Genomic DNA, 18,240 nt, shown 5'->3' with positions numbered 1-18,240 from the left:
AACCCCAAGCTGTCGAAGAAAGTAAGCGAGAAGTTCGGGCGGACTAAGGAGGTGGCCTCCGCCGGCGTCGAGAAAACCAAGGTGGTGGCTGCGGTGGGCTTCGAGAAAACCAAGGTAGCCGCCAAGAAAGTCAAAGAAGGCGCGTCCATCGGCGTCAACTGGATTAAACTCAAGTACAACAACACCAAACTCTTCCACAAGAAATAAATCAAATTTTTACCCCAATTAATGTGAGACTATTTTCCTTACTCATTATTTCACATTCTTCCTTGCGTTATTTGGTTCGTCTTGATTAGGGGAATTATGCTGTAATTTCATTGGGTATTTTTGACATCTTTTTTCTATTTAATCAAGAAATTTTGGTTTTATTAATATATCTTTCCTCCTGCTTTTAATTTCCTACTCTATTCATCAATTTGAACAACTCTTTGTTTTTTTTGGTATAGGATTTAATAAAGTTTGAAGTAGTTATTTTGTAGTCTCTATGCAATTTTGTGTCGGGAGAGTGAATCTTTTAAGAGTATTAAAGAGAGGGGGTATTTTGGTCTTTTAAGACATTTTCCTATCAACTTTTGAGCGTGGCTTATCCTTTACTCTCCCCAAAATTCCTTTACTTCACCCACTCCCACTTGATGTCTTCACGGGATTGGGACCATAAACTAAAAATACCATACCAACCGGGAGTCACAAATCCTAAAATTATACTTACATGTTGCCTTTGCATTGCCACATTATCTTTTAGCAATTAAAGGAATTGGGAGGGTTAATCAATTGTCTTGTTCAGTTGACGAAATTGAGTGTAACGTTTTCTCTATTGATTAGTAGATGTTGGTTAGTTTTACTTTATTTGATATTATTGATCAAAATACGATTGTTGTAATAGTTTTTGTTAGATATTGATATCCAATAAAAATAATTGTAATTAATTTATTTCAATTAATAATAATTTATCTCTCTTACTCCAAAAAAAAAAAAAAAGAATTGGAAGGGTTAATATATTTTTTTGAAGTTTATGTATAATTTTTTTTAAAAAAAAATTTGAAAAAATGCAATTTTCATTAATAGAAGAAAAGGCATAGTACAACACGTATCCCTATCATATGGTATCCTCGACAGGCCAAGGGATACGTCAAAGTCTATGCAATGTACATGTATTGACCGAGCTAGTTAACTTAACACTTAGTATACGCATTCGGACATCCTCCACAATTAAGTGAGCCACAATCCTCGGGTGTCTTTCCTCGTGTTCAAATCTCCTCAAATTCTGCTCCCTACATAAATGATAAACGCACGAGCCAAGTACTGCGCGATAGGCTATGTTGATGATGTGCTTTCCATGCCACTTCCTCGAACCCCAGTGAATATTCCTTGCCCATTCCCTATTGGGCCAAGAGAACCGAGCCATTTGCCATACAAAAAAAAGGGCAATCTCTGCTATACCTACACCCGAAGAATAGGTGGTTGTGTGATTCCATCATACCATCTTGACAGAGCACACAATTCCCAAGGTGGGATAACCAAGATTTATCTGTAGTGGATAATTTCTCCAGAATAGCAAGCCACAATACGAACATATGCCACAGTATCTTCAAAGAGCCCGAAAGTAGTGAAGTCCAGTCTAATTTCGGTCCCGATGGGCTCATTAGTCGATAAATGTCGTGGGTCGTGAGCTTCCCACTAGTATACCTCCATACAATGCGGTCATCATCCCCATAAATCCTGGGCAAGGTATGTATAATCTCCATGTACTCCATATCTGTAATCAATGGCCAATGCCATTGTCCCTCATGAATAACGGAGCTCAGTATGATCGATGCATATATATAAAAATTAAATTTATGTATATATTGATTGTGAAAAGTAGAGAAGAGCATAAAAAGCATGTCTAACTTATACCAACTTAAAAAATATACTAACGCAAGATAAAAAATCATTGATTGTAGGAAAATTTGTATTCAAATTAAGAGGGTGTTTGGCTAAGTTTTTTTAAAATATTTTATAAGCTCCTTCATCTTATAAAATGTTTGATCTTATTTTAAAAATAAGCTCCTAAAGTATTTGGATAAAATAAGATGTTGAAACTTATAAAATGTTAAAATATCTTATAAGATTTAGAGTGTATGGCATAATAAAGTCTTTTATTGGTAAAATGACCAAAAAGAACATATATACAATACCATTAAAATCATATAAGTTGTTATTTATTAACATATTTTATATATTTAAATATTTTAAAATATTTTATAAATAGTTCACCTTAGTTTAACTCCAAATAAGAATTAATTTTTTTCAAAAAAATAAAAAAATGAATTATTACCTAAAATATTTGCTAGTCGAATATTAGTATAGATATGTAATTGATATTTTCTTTATCAATGACTATTTTTAGTTGTAAAATTTATAATATCTTGAATAATATATTTTTTTAATAAATAATATTTGAATAGTAATTTTTTTATGTTAACTATGTATAATATTTTATTATTAAATAATGAAGTATTTTTTCTTTTTTAAATATAAAAAAATAAAGCTTTTTAATATCTAGAGTGTGTGTGTGTGTGTGTGTGTGAGAGAGAGAGAGAGAGAGAGAAAGATAATGTGGTTGTGTGTAAGGATCTTTTATCTAATTATATATTAATCTTATAGAGTTTAAAATATCTTTTAAAAAAAATTAGAAATTATAAAATCTAAAATATTTTATTTTGAAATCTTATAAGCTCTTTTAAGAAAAATTGCTAAATATTTTTTTTTTAGTTTATAAGCTTTAAACATCTTATAAAATATTTTAATGAGTTTATAAATTTAGTCAAATACCTTTTTAAATATAATTGAATCGAGTTAATTACATAATAAATTTATATTTATTATATAATTAAATCATAGATGAATGACACGATTGATTGATGTATTTTAAGTTGGAGTTGAAGGGTCACAGCAGTTCACCAATGGGCAGAGGTGATTCCCATTCGACAGCGATTGGATTTTTAGCGTAGGGTGTGGGGCAGAGAAACAGGAAGTTACCCTATGGAGGGCAGCAATATCATGCATATAAATACGTATATGTCCACCATCATTCTGTTTCTGCCCGACCTTAATTAAACATAGACATCCGTATGAAAACCGTATCTTGATGCACATTATGAAAAATGTGCACAGGCTGTTGCTACTTTATATATTAAAAAATAAAAAATGTATTAAGTTCGACTCTCCTGTGAAAATTTTCATTGACCAGCAAAAAATTTGATTTTAAATTTAAAGTTATACATCAACGCCTTTGTTGGTACCAAAAATCACATTGTATATCATCTCCAAACACATTGAAGAAGGCAATGCAAAGAAGGCATGCATCTCGAGCAATTTTGTTATCTTTTTTCTGGTAATTGTATACAGTATTATCAGTAGGAAGGAGAAAAGAATTAGAGAAAAATTTTATATATATATATGTGGGTAAAAGAGTAAATAAAAATAAAAATAGTATTTTTTTTTTGTCTTTTTTGCATTATACTTCCAGTTTTTTGCTCAATTTCGAACAGAAACAAAGTTGGACTCCATAGAGGTTTCATATACATCAAGTTTTACTTTACCTCCATCTCTTACTCCTAACCAAATACCAAGCTATCTCTTATACATTCATTTTTACTTCCACTTTTCACCCCACCAAACACACTCTTAGGTTTTTCGTGGAGGATTTTCGAAAGTAATGGAGTTTTTTTATGGCCAAATAGTATAAAATTCTCTCATGTTTTAAAAATTCAGCTAAAAATTCTCTTGTAGTTTAAGAATAGGCCAAACCCCTCTATTTTTTTAAAACATAACTCGCTTGTCTTCATTAAATTCACCTAATGGCGTTAATTCTTTTATCTAATGACCCTTATGCCTTTACCTATTATGTATTATGTTTTTATTTTAATGACTGTTGGATTTTTTTTGAATGCATAAAAATCATCGATCTAAATAATTAATTTCAACCATTAGATTTTAAATTTATAAAAAATGAAAGGCTTAGATTTAATCAATTTTAAATATATACAAATATAATAAAATAAAAAAAAATATTATTTTAAAAATAAATTAAATCAAATAAACCCCACCCTCCATCTTCCCACCCCTGCTGCACAGGACAAAGGAACAACTATAGCGTCGCCCTCAATCTTGGCGATGGCGACGACCATCTCAAAGAGGAGACCTGGACAACTATGGTTGCGATCGTCCAAGTCCATCCTGGCAATACGCAATGCGTCCATATCATTTAGATTTTGTAAGGACGTCAAAACACCCCCAAACTGCACCACTAAAGCATTTTCTACACCTTTCACTCGTGTCTAACGAAAAAGGGGGTTCGCGTTGATTTTTACAAAATACAAGAAATTTTTTGCTTGTTTTCAAAATACATGATGATTTTAAGCTTTTCAGAAAAATATAAAGGGTAAAAATTGAAGTTTTTTATTTATTTTTAAAATATAGTTAGTTTTTAACTTTCTTGTGGGAATAAAAGGGTAAAATGGAGTTTTGTAGAATAAAAATTTCTGGTTTCAGAGATAAATTGTGCACAATTAAGGGTGGTATAGTAGAAAAGCTATGGGAGCGGAGAAGCCGCCCCTATTCTCAAGATTTGGGCATGCGATAGGCCTAAAACCCTCCTAAGTAAATTAAATTGGGAGCAATGCCGCCGCACCGCCACCCTCAACCGCCTACTCATTTAATTCTCTCGTACTTGAAAAGGCAATAAACAAAGGGAGTACCACTACTAGATTTGTTTCAACAGAAATAATACTATTCCGATGAGACACAGACACGGACACAGATTAATTTTTTTTTTTTTTTCTCTCGTACAAAACAAAATCTATAGTACCTAGTAAGATCCACAAAGGTTAAATGGGATGCGACTTATCATTTTAGAAAAATCTTTAGCTTCAATCTATAAAGATTCTGAAATTAATGAAGATCATTAATAAGATTTGAAGAAAAGTTTGAACAAGAAACGCATAAAATAAAAAATTAATGAGTTTTCCTCAATTTTCGTGCGTGCTTTAAATTGTCCAAATAATGAAGCCGTCCATCATTTGAAGCACAAAGTACAATTATTAGTTGTACAAGAAATGCCAAGAGTCTACTCAGTCTAGATGCCAACCCACCCGAGTACACAAATACCATGTAGCAACTATTCCCGGCAAATTCCAGTGTTTCATTAAACTCTGTAACGGCATCATCAGCAGGGTCAGAAATTTTACTCCACATGGATCTTGACGGGGGAGTTAACAGTTGAGCCACCGTTAGTGAAAATCCAGCAGTAGCATAGAACAATATAAAAAAGTATGGAGGGATATGGAAAATCGGATGAGCTAGAGAGTGGATTTCAGAATCTGAGCAGTCTGCTTTGTCTACACTAAAAAATAGATTTCACCAGATTTGATTTAGACTTTTTCTTGCATATTACTCCTCCTACTACGATGGGATGGGATGGGATGTGAGTGAGAGAAAGAGTATAAGTGAAAAGAAAGAAAAAGACGTGTCCTGTCATACTTATTTTCATACCGAAATATTCACCATAATTTTCTCTATACATCCACAATACACCTCTCTCTCTCTCTCTCTCTCTCATGTGTGTATGATGAGCTGAACATTCTCTGTTAAATTTGTGAAGTTTATTATTCTTCATCTGGACTGTTGAGATTTCTTGAAAATGGCGAAAAATGGTGTCTTTTCAAGATTGAGGAGATTGGAGAAGAGTGAAGACACGGATGAGTTCTCCGCCTGTATTGATTCTCATGAAGTTCATGTTCTTGCCGTGGATGATAGTCTTGTTGACAGTGTTAGGAAATGGATCGGGTTAAGATGGATAACAGGTGGAATATGAAGGCGATAAAAGACACACGAATTTGTTAACCCAGTTTGGATATAAATCCTACGTCTGGGGGCGATACCAAGCCAGGAGAAAATACTCAAAGAGGAGGAAAATTGAGGAGTACAACACACACACACTTGTATGCAAGTCTTCACCACACGTGAAAGACAACACTCACCCTCGTCTCAACTCTTTCTTTTCTCTCTACTCTATTCTACTTTGCTCTATTAAAACAATGCTAATAAGAGTAGTATATATAGCCATGACTTATCCTTTTTCCAACTCAACTTGGGATTTCTAAGTTGAATGAGGTTATCCTTCTCCAACTCAACTTTGAATCGGGTTATCCTTCTCCAACTCAACTTGGGAATTCTAAGTTGAATCAGGTTATCCTTTTCTTCTTCAAATCAATCTTCACAACTTAACAATCTCCCACTTGAAGATTGATTAGCTTTTCTCCACTTCTTTCTTGGTACCGCCGGGTTTGTCCACTCTAGTCATCAAGGCCAGTCGAAGCCGTACACAGCTTCAACTTCGCCATCGCAACCGCCTTGGTCAGCATGTCCGCAGGATTCTTTTCTCCTTGGATCTTCTCCAGCTGCAGTGCCTTCTTCTCCAGAAGTTGTCGGATGAAATGGTACTTGATCTCGATGTGCTTTGTCCGCGAATGGAACGCGGGATTCTTTGCCAGATGGATCGCACTCTGGCTATCGCTATGAAGAATCACATCTGCCTGAGGTTTCCCTAATTCACCCAACAAGTGTTGCAGCCAAATGAGCTCCTTAGCTGCCTCAGTAACTGCCACGTACTTAGCTTCCGTCGTGGACAGTGTGACAACCTTCTGCAACTTTGAGACCCAGGATACGGCTGTACCGCCATATGTGAACACGTACCCTGTAGTGCTCCTCCTTTTGTCATAGTCACTCCCTGCAAAATCAGCGTCAACAAACCCAAACAAGGTAAGCTTGCCCTTACCAAACACCAATGCTCGGTCCTTAGTACCCCTCAGGTACCTAAGAATCCATTTCACAGCTTCCCAGTGCATCACTCCTGGATTGCTCATAAAACGGCTAACTACTCCCACTGCATGTGCTATATCCGGTCGAGTACAGATCATAGCATACATCAGGCTCCCAATTGCTGAGGCATACGGTGTGACTCTCATCTTTGCACGTTCGGAGTCAGTCTGGGGCGAATCACTGTTGGATAGTTTGAACTGATTTCCCAATGGCGTTCCAACCGGTTTTGCATTTTCCATCTTGAATCTGCATAATACCTTCTCAATATAATCAGATTGAGATAACCATAATTTACCAATACCTTTGTCCCTTGTGATTTTCATGCCCAATATCTGTCTTGCTTCGCCAAGATCTTTCATGTCAAACTTCCTCGATAACTGATCCTTGAGCCTATTGATCTCCTTGACATTTGATCCTGCTATCAACATGTCATCAACATACAGGAGTAGAATGATAAAAAACTCATCGAACCTCTTCACGTAGCAGCAATGATCAGCATTGCATCTAGAGAAACCTATCTCTAGCATGAAGTTGTCAAACTTCCTGTACCACTGCCGCGGAGCCTGTTTCAATCCATACAGGCTTTTCTTCAGGCGACACACCTGCTGATCATCTCCATTATACCCCTCTGGTTGTACCATGTATATCTCCTCCTCAAGATCCCCGTGTAGGAAGGCTGTCTTTACATCCATCTGTTGTAACTCCAAGTTCTCTGCCGCTACCATGCTCAACACAAGACGAATAGTAGTTAACTTGACAACAGGTGTAAAAACATCAGTAAAGTCAATACCGTATCTTTGTTGGAATCCCTTTACTACGAGTCTTGCCTTGTACCGCTTCTTCCCGTCTGATTCTTCCTTAACCCGATAGACCCATCTGTTCTGTAGGGCCTTCTTTCCTTTTGGGAGCTGACACAATTCCCATGTGTTGTTTTTCTTCAACGAGTTCATCTCGTCGTTCATCGCAAGCTCCCACTTGCTCTTGTGGACATCATTGACTGCCTCTGCGTAACATTCGGGTTCTCCACAATCAGACAAAAGCAAGTAATAAAGAGAGGGGGAGTACCTATCTGGGGCCCTTCTCAGCCTCGGTTCTCGACCTAGTGCCAAGGGTGTGCTGCTTTCAGTAATCGGTTCCTCCGATACTGGTTCTGGCTCTATCTCCGTTTGTTCGGTTTCGTCCGTCTGAACTCCCACTGAATCCGTATCTGCTGGTCTCATGATCCCGGAATTTGAAATATCGAGATCAACAAATTCCCTTTCCTTCTTGTCATCGTCCGGGCTTACCTTCCTGTCGTTGTACATTACATCCTCATTGAATATAACATTCCTGCTACGAATTATTTTCCGGTTTTGATCATCCCAGAATCTATACCCAAATTCGTCAGTCCCATACCCAATGAATGTACATTTAATCGACTTAGCATCCAGCTTAGTCCGATCATCGTTCAAAATATAGGCTGAACAACCAAACGTACGTAAGAAAGAAAGATCCACTTTCTTACCACTCCATACCTCTTCTGGTATCCTGTTGTTCAACGGGACAGAAGGCCCTCGATTGATCAAGAAAGCAACCGTGTTGACTGCATCTGCCCAAAACATCTTTGGTAGTCCGCTCTTCAATCGCATGCATCTCGCACGCTCATTCAGTGTTCTGTTCATCCTCTCAGCAACGCCATTTTGCTGAGGTGTCCCCGGGATTGTTTTCTGCATTCGGATTCCATGGTCGGCGCAGTAATTCTTGATACCTTCACTGTTGTACTCGCCACCGTTATCCGATCTGAGACATTTCACTTGTAGACCTGTCTCATTTTCTACTAGTGCCCTCCATCTCCTGAATGTATCAAAGGCATCAGATTTTCTTTTTAAGAAATACACCCATACCTTTCTAGTGGAGTCATCGACGAATGTCATGTAGTACGTTGATCCACCAAGAGATGACACTGGTGCTGGTCCCCACAAATCAGTGTGAACAAGCTCCAACTTTTCTTTCCTCGGAGTTCTTCCTGTGGTCAAGAAGCTCACCCGCTTCTGCTTTCCGAACACGCAGTGTTCACAATGACCCACCTCCACCGATTTTAACTCGGGCAACCGTCCTTTCGACTTCAGCACGTTCATTCCTTTCTCGCTCATGTGGCCCAAGCGATTGTGCCACAGGTTAGCCTGCGATACAGTTCCTGCAAAGGGGATGTTTGAACTGGATCCTCCCGCCATGTAGAGCGTTCCCGACTTTAGTCCTCGAGCCAAAGTCATTGCTCCCCGACTGATCTTCCACTTCGCGTCTCCAAACGTCGTGTGGAATCCATCACTATCCAGCTGTCCGACTGAGATCAAGTTCCTTTTCAGTCCTGGTATGTGTCTCACATCATGTAGGGTCCAGCATGACCCATTCGTTGATTTGATCCGCACATCTCCCTTTCCTACAATCTTGAGGGGTTTGTTATCTGCAAGATAAACTAAGCCAAAATCACCTGAGGTGTATGGCTCCATGATGTCTTTGTTGCTGCATGAGTGGAATGAGGCCCCTGAATCCACAACCCAATCATCGGAAGAACTGCTCACACTCAACAAGAGTGCATCCGTGATCTCCTCCGTCGCGGCATTCGCTGTTCGGCCCTCCTTTTCCTTCTTTGGCGCCCGACATTCGCTTTTCATGTGTCCGGGCTTCTCGCAGTTCCAGCACACCATCTCCTTCTTGCCCTTGTTCTTCCCCCTGGACCTTGACCTTGACCTTCCACGGTATTTACCCCGTGTGTCAGGTCTCCCTCTGGACTCTGTATGTAGCGCAGAGCCAGATGATCCACCCGTTTGCTTTCTACGGGTTTCCTCGTTCAACATCATGTCTCTGATGTTGTCGAACTTCATCTTCTCCTTCCCAGACGAAGTGCTCACTGAAGTAACAACCACATCCCAACTGTCAGGTAAAGATGAAAGCAAAATTAACGCTTTTACCTCATCGTCAAACACGATATCCACAGACGCCAGCTGTGTCGTGAGTTGGTTGAAGTCATTGAGGTGATCGGCCACCGACTTCCTCTCCTCCATCTGCAACCTGAATAGTTTTTTCATCAGCATAACCTTGTTCATTGCTGAGGGTTTCTCGTACATATCGGCAAGAGTCTGTAGAACTTCCTTCGTGCTCTTTGCTCCCTTCACATGATAGGCGACATTCCGAGAGAGCGACAGGATTATTGCGCTCATCGCCTTTCGATCGAGCACCTTCCATTCTTCATCACTCGTCTTCTCGGACTTCTCTGCAAGTGGTTCGTACAGGTCCTTCCCGTACAGGTAGGCCTCCATCTGCATACGCCAAAACCCAAAGTCGGAACCATTGAACCGTTCGACTGGAAACTTTCCCTCCATCTTAACTCCTTGAACCAGGCTCTGATACCAGTTGTTAGGAAATGGATCGGGTTAAGATGGATAACAGGTGGAATATGAAGGCGATAAAAGACACACGAATTTGTTAACCCAGTTTGGATATAAATCCTACGTCTGGGGGCGATACCAAGCCAGGAGAAAATACTCAAAGAGGAGGAAAATTGAGGAGTACAACACACACACACTTGTATGCAAGTCTTCACCACACGTGAAAGACAACACTCACCCTCGTCTCAACTCTTTCTTTTCTCTCTACTCTATTCTACTTTGCTCTATTAAAACAATGCTAATAAGAGTAGTATATATAGCCATGACTTATCCTTTTTCCAACTCAACTTGGGATTTCTAAGTTGAATGAGGTTATCCTTCTCCAACTCAACTTTGAATCGGGTTATCCTTCTCCAACTCAACTTGGGAATTCTAAGTTGAATCAGGTTATCCTTTTCTTCTTCAAATCAATCTTCACAACTTAACAGACAGAAAAGTCATTGAGAGATTGCTCAAGATCACTGCTTGCAAAGGTGAGATTAATTAATGCCCATGATTTCCTTAATTTTCTGCAAAACTTTCACGAGGGTAAGAAGATTTTAATCTTTTTTTTTCTTTTCCTATTGTTGTCGTTTGGTCTTTCCGAAGGTTATGGATTTGTATAAATATAACAGTTTTGAGGTTGCAGTGACAGCAGTGGATAGTGGGAGAAGTGCTCTGCAGTTTCTTGGATTGGATGAGGAGGAAACCTCTGTTGGATTTCATGTACGTTTGGTAATCCACTGTTTTCTTTTCCCCTCCTTTTAGTTAATTTTTTAAGGATGTTCCGGTGTAGATTAATTCTTGATGAGTAGTTAATTCGGTTTTCAGGGTTTAAAGGTAGATCTGATAATTACTGATTATTGCATGCCTGGAATGACTGGATATGAGTTGCTGAAAAAGATCAAGGTTAACTGTAATTAGTGGTCTAAATTTTGCTTACTCTGTGTAATTACAAATGATTGAGGAAATGAAATTTTAAAGATTGTATTAGCTAAAGAATTTCCAAATTATTGTGTGGTCTGAACAGGGTTCATCTACTTTCAGAGAAATACCGGTTGTGATCATGTCATCTGAAAATGTCTTGGCTCGGATTGACAGGTAAATCTTGATTGCCTGCCCATTGCTTTGATCGGCTAATTGAAGTTCAATATACTTGGAAGACCTGATTGATTCCTGCACCGAAGATGGTTGTTTTTAAGTAAACATAAATTATGTGCTAAAGCATTGTTCTTGCTTCATAGTACTGTTGTTGTGAAGATTTAGTCAGAGTTGGATGGTCGACTGTCGCTTGATCTTAGTTTACATGCAACTAGCCTTCCCGAATGACTGACTATAATCACTGAATCGACGACTAACATAATAACTAAAATCAGAGAAATGCGACCCCGAACGAACAAAATGTTGAATTGAATCGTACCAGTCTCTACTGGGGGTTATTACTCATTTTTGTACTTGCTGTTTTATTTTCCAATTATTTCTTCAATTAGGAAAACGAAAGAAAATAAATAATAATTCTAGGCATTCTCTCTGGAGGCGGATAAATCTGAATGAGTTTTTGGCTCAAAAGAAATCAGATACCTGACTATCTATCTGTTTCTGTTTTTTTTCCTTCTGATAGCTTTTCCATACTGTATATTTCTCTGATTGATTTCTTGTTTGATATAGATGTCTGGAAGAAGGTGCTGAAGATTTTATAGTGAAGCCTGTAAAGTTGTCTGATGTTAAACGATTAAAGAACTATATGTTTGGCGAGGGTCGGGTTCAGAGACAAGAGAGAGGTTTTAACAAGAGAAAATTACAAGAAACTTGTGATGTTTCACCGTCGCCATCTCCACCATCCTCACCATCACCAGACGATACTTTATCAAGTCCGTCATCACCATCCAGTTCCTTACCATTTTCGCCTCGGTCTTCCAGACAATCCATCCCTCCTTAACCTACGCCTCTTGATTCTCTTGGTTACGATGAGCTCGAAGAATAGGATTGTTGTAACATGTTGGTGTTATAAGGTTCCTTTTCTTGGCGCTACTGATGTTGTTCAAAACCCATAGATAGAATGTCAATACAAAGTTAAAAACTCAGAAAAAGATGAATGCAGAATTGCAAATTGACTTTGTCACCTAATTATCTTCCTTGAAAGATACACAGTGGTTGGAGTTGAATATGTAAGAATTTAGAAAGATTTGATTCGGATACGGGTTCTTTTATTTAATGTCAATCTTGTCTGCTAAAAGAAATATTTGATTCGGACATGAACTAGTAAACATAACTGATGTGTTCGCTTTGGGGGTTTCAGTATTATTTATGTAAAACTTGTGTTTTCTGTCTAGTTGCTAATTGGTACCATTCGAGCAGCTTTACATATGTATCAAATTTACCATCCCCAGGCTAACACATTGGACAAATTAACAAAGCTTATGTCGGTAATGATACTAAAAAATATTGAAACATAAATAAATAAATAAATAATGCTGACTCAGTCTCCACCTAAGGTTCATACTAATTTTTAAATATTTCCAGAACAAAGATGCTAAGCATACAATACTTGCAAGAAAAGTGTGTGTATATGTACATTTATAGGAGAAATCAAATACTACTACGTTAACGCAATGCAATCTTCTTTTGAATACACAGCTCTATGTTGGCACATAAATAGATGTAGCATTCAATGTACAAATGTTCCTTTCAAGAATGAGATGAGAAGATCCAAGTTTCTCTGCTGTAATAAGTGAAACTACATCCTAAGCTCTCTGAATCTCCTGTAGAAAATCTAACGACCTCGGCAGTGTCATGGTATAATCTACGTTTTCCTACTGCAGAAAATACTGCAACATATCAGCAAGTTTTACTGCATCCAGCATCCAGTTCTTCTAAACGTGCTCGACTTTCCAGCACGCAATGTAACTTTTCGTCCTGGATCAAATTTGCCTCGTTGAGTTATTCTTCAAGTGGGGGTAAAGTAACAGCAATAGTTTAAAGATAGAAAGTACAGCAAAACTGAGGATTTTGTCCAAAACATGTTACATAAACAGAAGCGTACCTTTGATTTTGCACTAACTTGAGCATTTTCTTGCCTCTCTTGCAATTGATTTTGCCTCCAATTTCTTTATAAACTGTATTAAGTTTTAGCTACTTAATTAGTTTAATGGAAACACGATTCATGGATACGAAACAACACTGGAATGTGCAGAAAGCTGGAAAGAAAAGAGTAGGGGTGTTGAGAGTACTTGTTTCCGCTTTTCAACTCTTTCATCACTTTTGAAGCCAATAGAAGTTGAGGCAGCTGCTGCATTTTTTCTTGTCCAGCACAGAAATTTTATATGATCTGGTATAAAATTAGAAACCTCAGAGTCGAAGCATAGAAACTCTAAAAAGGAGAACGTTAAAGGACGATCTACTTAGGTCTGAGAACGGATTTTATAACTACAGTGACACAACTCACCCTGAGGTCCCAGGCCTTGATCTAGTTCCTGATTGACTCCTTTGAGCAGCAATCTTTCCCAGTCTACAGCATTACATATTCAAAGTTGAGAACAAGTAGGCAGGGGAACATCTAATGGTTCGTTCATAGGATTTAATAGTCAAGGTAATAAACTACCAAGCTACTATTCTACACCCGTAGCATCTAAGAAGGAATTTCAGTAAATGAAACAATTTGTTGTAAAATTGTCTTTTCCCCTCAATATATGTACCTATGATATTGTTCACTTTTGGCAGCATGACATATGAGAATATGAATTACACTTCATTCCCTTTCAGTTGGATTGTTGACAATGCAGTTTCTTTATATTGTTCGTTACCATCAACTTTTGCTGCAGACATTCATTGCACAGGAGCAAATATGCCTTACCAGACTGTGGGTGGACAAAGTTCCTACTTGGACCATTGCATGTTGACCAGTTCCTAAGAGAGAAAGAGTTTACATAAAGCTAGTTCCAAAAGTGGAGCACATCACAGGAGGAGAAAAGATGCCCACAGTCTACTTTTATGTGACGGAAATTCCCATCTGGCTTCTATTCTTTGCCTTGGGTGTCCCAAGTGACAGTAAGGTAGTGAAGATGATTGATCTTGACATAGAAGATTCAGCCATTGCTAATATACTTGGTGCATCAATTTATGATGCTGATAAAAAGTATGAGGGTTTTTGTAAAGAAGGCAACGCAATAAAACACATCAAGGAACTCATGCAGGATTCTAAATACCCACCTACTGAGTCGGTGGAAGAATGCGTTGACAACTACCTCTTTCCCCATCTCAAAAGCCTAAAGCGAAGGCCTGTTTTCTCACATATATGGACAAATGTCTCTTGGAGGCTTAGAGGGTGCCGCAAAGTTGACAACAGGGATGACCTCAGGAACAAAAGGTTGGAGTTGGCCGGCGAGCTACTTGAGCGAGAACTGAAAATTCATATTAAACATGCGGAGAGGCTCATGGTTAAAGCCATACAAAGGGACCTATACAAAGACCGGGAGGTTCAATCTATTGACCATTACTTGGATGCCTCAATCATCACCAATGGCCTTTCCAGAGCGTTCTCAAAGGGCTTGATCTCATCCTTACAAGAGGATGGAAAGAATTTCTGGTATAGTGGCTACTATTAGGAGAACAAATCCATTGCAGGCAACAGCTGATATGAGGAAGACCCGCCAGCAAGTCTCGAACACAGGGAGGGTTGGTGATGCTAGATACCCGTAAGTTCCATAGATAATCTGGTTTCAGGCTGTGATTTTGCTAATGAGTAATATGGATCTGTTATCAGGATAATTTGCAACATATTTTTGGCTTGCATTCACCAGCAGACTATTTCCAATTGCCTAGAGGAACTATCATTCTATTCTCTACATAATACTTGAATTATTTTGGATTACCACAATGTGTGATATTCACCATTATTTTGTTGTGTTTCATTTGTTGGTCACCTACTTAGCACCTCAAGGGACTTCATTTTGCATCTTGAGTAATTAAATCTTGTTAAAAGGTCCATCACAAAGATTTGTTCATCTAATGTTTAAGACTGCTAGTACTCATACTGCAAGCAGTCCATCAGCAACATGGGCCAGGACCAGTACTCTGAAGGGATATGAATCTGAACCTGTGACAATGTTTCTATGTAGTACTTTCTCTTGCTATGCTTCTGTAGGAAGATTTTGAAACTTTTTCTTCCCATCATATAGCAGGGCTACTTCACCCTCCCTTTACTCTGTTTCACGCTGTGGTTTTGGAGATGTCCTTCCTTCTGAAAGGAGTTGTTCTGTATAGTCTCATTTTCTAAGTCTTGTATAAGAGTTGTATTAGTGAGAATTTGTATCAGCGGATAGCTTTTTGTTTGATCATGTGGACCTGCATTCTGAAGAATACAGATGCCGCAATCAAATATGCTTCTCTGTTTTCTCTTTAATTTTTCAGCTCAAATCGAAGTGCTGCTTCTCTGAAAAATGACAATAAGCTTTGCTGAATCTGTTCTTTATAATGTCACTGAAGTTAGCAAGTATATTAGTATGGCATAAGTGATCACATGTTGGGTTACATTATTACCTGATAATATTTGAAGCGTGTTGGTTGAACTCTTACTTTATTATCTGAGAAATGAGTTATCTTATGATTGTTAATATTAATTTTGCAGACATCGATCTCATCTGGGCAAGATTTGCTTTCTCTCCACGCCGGATGGAGAAAAAATTGTTGGCTGGTGAAAAATCTGGCCAGCAATAATATTCTGAAACATGACTTTCTTCTTCAAAAAGTTGAGCGTGGAATGGAAAGATTGGTTGATGAACAAAGTTGTTCTTGATGGACATTGGGTTGGAATCTGTAAAGATTCCTCACCATTTGTAGCGAGGGTTAGACGTAAACGTCGCAAGATGGAACTGCCACATCAGGTTGTCTTGGACTCATTTAATTTCCTCTGGTAGCAATCGGGAGCAGATGGTAGAACCTTGAGTTAAAAATAAAAAAACAAACATATTTTGAAATGGTAGTAGGTTTTCTTATTGGCAGAACTCCAAAATAGTCTGCAACCGCTTTGTTTGGCATCTGATTTCCAAATTTGTTTGCAATATGTCATTCACGTTTCTTCACTGAATTCATAATTGAAGAAGCACAAGGGCGGTTATCTATACTTTTTCCGTTGATGACTTTTGATTGAAGACAAAGTGAAATTCAGGAATACTGGGCCGGTTCACCCTCTTACTCGCCAGCTGGTGGCCGACAGGAAACGGTTTGGTGGAATTAAATTTAGTGAGAAGGAACGAGACTGCCTTATGGCCCATGGTGCAGCAGCCAACCTACACGAGCGGCTCTTCACTCTTAGTGATTCATCTCAGATGCATATATGTAGGAATGCAAGAATATGGCGAACGTAATCCAAAGACCGGTGTTTGGTGGTGGGAAAATACATGGGCCGTATTGCCGTTTCAGTGAGTCTGTGGAGGATGTAGTGAGGGTAAATTTGCCATATGGGGCTAAGTTATTGTGTCAGGAAGTATTCAGTATGGGGATATCTCTCAAGTTTGATACTGAGCTTTCTTGGCATCCACTTTATTGAGAGTGAATGTGTGTATGTTGGTTCCCCGTTCCTCAGACATAGATGTCCGCGTTATGTCTATTTAAGTGCGTGTATATAGAATGCAAGTCGACCTTCTGAGCCTCATTAATTCAGCATGTTTTTCTTCGCATAATTGCAACGTCTATGTCTCGTTCCTGTTGCCATTATAATGAAGCTGTAATTCTGAGCTTGAAAAAAATCATGCATGATATGGTTTTGGTGAAAAGGTAAGGCAAGAAATGTGGGAAAGGGAGTTGTTCCTTTCGTCAAGACAAATACAGGAATAATTTTACATGCTTTTCCCTTGCATCCAAATTCAACACTCACAAGTTTCCATAATGTCAAACACTCCTCGAATCTGATTCTCTGAATATCGGCATATTGAAAGGTCTAGTTTTGTAGTTTAACCAATTAGAAAGCATGTGATGCAACTTGCAAAAGGGAATTTTAGAATAAAGATTTCATATACAAGGGCTGCCTTTGCCCTCATTGAATAAGCAGACAACCTCGAGCACAGGTTGCTGCCCTCATTGAATAAGCAGACAACCTTAAGTACAGGTTGTGGCATGTGAAATTTTTCCCTTTTTCCTCATCTTCCTTTTAAATAATTGAGTATAATAACTTTTCTTAAATTGAGTGTATATACTTAGTTTTGAATATCACAAAAACTTATTACTTGTGCATAATGTCTCGTTGGCACTACATCTTCTCATGGTTAGGCTCCATAGATTGACCCTCAATCCACATGTTCAATGTTGGGGTGGCTTCCACCTCAATCCCATCTAATTCAATTCAATACAATATATATATATATATATGTAATTTCTACAATCATCGAATCATAATTAGTTCAAACTCTCACATCAAATCATACAACTCAATAATTATGACTTTTTTGTTATTATTCTCATCAAGTTTGTGGCTCAAATGTACTTAAAAGATTTGGGTATGAACCCAAAATTAGGAAACTTTCATACTCGACCTACATTCAAACTTGAATGCGCTCCTTCCAAGAGAGATTTTAGATTCAAACAAATTTCCTCATTTAGACCAAACTTACCATTACAATAATTTCAAAATGTGAACAACAATGAAAAATCCAATAGTCAGCACAAACATTTCATATGAGACACGAATATTTGAAGCAGTCACAATTTTGATTTTTCCAGAACCAAATTCTTCAACAGCAGAAGAGAAGTTGAAATGAGAGAGGTGTGGGAGCACGTAATCTTGGGCATTAAGCTAATGAGAATAAAAGGCTGGTTATGAGCTGTGCTGCTGACACACACTTTTCTTAACTTTAAATCATTGTCAACTGCATATTATATAAAGAGCCCTCCCGCCATCATTAACTCCTTAACACCCACGTTACACTTTCTCATTGGCGGCGCTTCTGTCCCAATTTCTTCTCAATCATATTTT

The 18,240-nt window shown here is 38.2% G+C and overlaps 2 pseudogenes across 2 annotated transcripts; both read left to right on the top strand.

Annotated features, from left to right (window-relative positions):
* The first annotated feature begins 5,017 nt into the window (after positions 1–5,017).
* On the top strand, positions 5,018–12,486 carry LOC105156765 (two-component response regulator ARR5-like; annotated as a pseudogene). Its single transcript, XR_016064025.1, has 6 exons — positions 5,018–5,810; positions 10,721–10,765; positions 10,921–10,997; positions 11,103–11,180; positions 11,302–11,372; positions 11,940–12,486. The product of XR_016064025.1 is annotated as a two-component response regulator ARR5-like (transcript).
* Positions 12,487–13,334: 848 nt separating this feature from the next.
* Positions 13,335–17,346, top strand: LOC105156764 (DNA-directed RNA polymerases IV and V subunit 2-like; annotated as a pseudogene). The gene is made up of 2 exons (XR_016063781.1): positions 13,335–14,965; positions 15,898–17,346. The product of XR_016063781.1 is annotated as a DNA-directed RNA polymerases IV and V subunit 2-like (transcript).
* The last annotated feature ends 894 nt before the right edge of the window (positions 17,347–18,240 follow it).

This window comes from Sesamum indicum, linkage group LG2, assembly GCF_026168435.1.
Source record: "Sesamum indicum cultivar Baizhima isolate 11 linkage group LG2, ASM2616843v1, whole genome shotgun sequence".
NCBI lineage: Eukaryota > Viridiplantae > Streptophyta > Magnoliopsida > Lamiales > Pedaliaceae > Sesamum > Sesamum indicum.
The sequence above is the reverse complement of the archived record's forward strand: the minus strand, read 5'-3'. Positions and strand labels throughout refer to the sequence as shown.